The sequence below is a fragment of the Myotis brandtii genome, unplaced genomic scaffold (genome assembly GCF_000412655.1).
Source record: "Myotis brandtii unplaced genomic scaffold, ASM41265v1 scaffold866, whole genome shotgun sequence".
Classification (NCBI taxonomy): Eukaryota; Metazoa; Chordata; class Mammalia; order Chiroptera; family Vespertilionidae; genus Myotis; species Myotis brandtii.
Window position 1 is genome coordinate 1329548 of NW_005371530.1, and position 1966 is coordinate 1331513.

Consider the following 1966-nt stretch of genomic DNA (forward strand, 5'->3'; position numbering starts at 1 on the left):
TGCTCCTGGGCGTGGGCGTGAGCTCTGTCGCCGCCACCCCAGCCTTAATTACCCGCCCACTCCGGCCCATTCTATTCGTGATTTACCAATGCTAGCTCGAGTGGACTGCATTCAGAGGCGGTGTTGGGAGGAAAGCGTTTTTGTTTTTCGGGAATCAGCCCCCAACCCCCTGATTTCCGAGAGCCTTTGGGGACACGGTTAGGGAGGATCGACTATTGAAAGGACAAACGTGGAGCTTGAACTACATTTCTCCTTCGTGTGAAGGTAATCCGATGGTTGCAAAAAGGCACCTCCGTTTCATTCATTTGAGGCTAAAGGATCAGGGAAACCGTGGCAGCGCCGGAATCTGACATCTTTCTCTCCGGCTCTCTGCGTTTCTGTGGCCACCCCGGTGTAACTTCTTCCAGGCAGTTCTGTTTCTCAGTGAGATTGGAACAAGGGGATTCCCAAACAGCTGTTTCAGCTTGAGTAAACCTTATCATTTAGTAACGAATGGTAATTTTCTCCAGGAATTCTTTTGTGCCATTTAAAAAAAAAAAATCTTGTGATTTTATGTTACAGGATGGTGTCTTTTTACTGTTGCCCCACCCCCACCCCCAGCTGTTGGTGTATCTTGTGTGGTTGTGTTTTGTTGAGAGTTAGAATTCGGCGAAGGGCGCAAACCGGTTGAGCTTGGAGATCAGGTCACTACTTTCGAGGTGTTCCATGTATGAGATGGAGCACTGCGCGTTGTGGCCGTGGCCAAGTGCCTGGATGATAGTATCTGCTGGGTGTGTGAAATTGTGTGTATTCTAAATAATGCGCAGGGAATACACTGCGTGCTCTTCTCAGTGCTACGTACTAATCAGCACACTCACTCTGCAGGCATTTTCCTTCCCAGCCATAATCTGCTAGGTACCCCCCCCCCCCCCCCCCCTTCTTGAAGATGGTTTTTTAAAAGAAGACTGCATTAACGTTGGAAGGAAATTCTCTCTGAAATCTAGACGCCCCTCGCCCCCCATCAGCCTCGCGTTCTCCCTGCAGTCTCCCCCACAGGTTCCGGGGAAATCAGATCTTTGTCCTTTGAGAGTTAAAATGTTCGCGCCCCAGAAACTTTCCGAGGTCACGCCCGCCCTCTCCTCGGGGCTATTTCCCAACGCCCGGGAGCATTTCAGGCTTCGGCGGCGTCTCAGTGCGCGGAGCCCGCGCGTCTGGAGCTTGGCTGGCGCAGAGGACAGGCTCAGAGCCGGGCCGCCGGCCTGCGCGCCCCGTTGTGGGGAGTTCATGGAGGGCAGTCTAGGCGTCCTGGGCTTCCCTCTCTCCCTAGGGAATTTGTAGCTTCTAGTAAGAATGGGTTCAGTTTGCGGGGTGCGGCTTACCGGCTGGGAAAGCGCACGAGGCGGCAGAACTGCCTTTTGTCCCGCCGACCAGGGAGTTGGGGGTGTCGGTCAGGAAAGGCGGGTATTGGGGATCCTCACCTGGGTTGGGGAAGTTTGGGGGTCTAACTAGCTCTGAGCGCACAGAGGTCGCGGAGGGAGCGTGTTCATTTCCCTGGCTCTTACCTTACTGTAGATTGGAGGAGGAAGTCCTTCCGACCTAACTGCATTCCTTTCAGACCTTTCGGAGGATTTTGTACCCCCCTCCCCCCTAAGCTATTGCAGACCCGGAAACGAGACATTCAAATGCAGATTTAGGAATTCCCTGAAGGTTCTAGAGACTCTAAAAGGAGGCTTGGGAAGCTTTTTCATTTGCCTTAGCTGACTTTTTTTTTTTTAAACTTCCCCTTTCCTAGCAAGAAACATTCCATATTAATTCTCTGTACAAATCTGTGCTGGCCTCACCTAACTCGGCACTAGAGCCAGCCCCACCCAGCTCCCTGGAGTGTCGCCAGATCGCCCTCGGTACTAGCTCCCCTCCTCGCCAGGTGCGGCTGCCGTAGCCGCAGGGGATCCCTGACCCGTGGCGGTGTCACGGCCCGGGACCCGCG

General features: G+C 53.7%; 1 protein-coding gene across 4 annotated transcripts in view; it reads left to right on the forward strand.

Annotated features, from left to right (window-relative positions):
* FAT1 (FAT atypical cadherin 1) overlaps positions 1-1966 on the forward strand; it is a 118509-nt gene that overhangs the window by 709 nt on the left and 115834 nt on the right. The window lies entirely within an intron of this gene.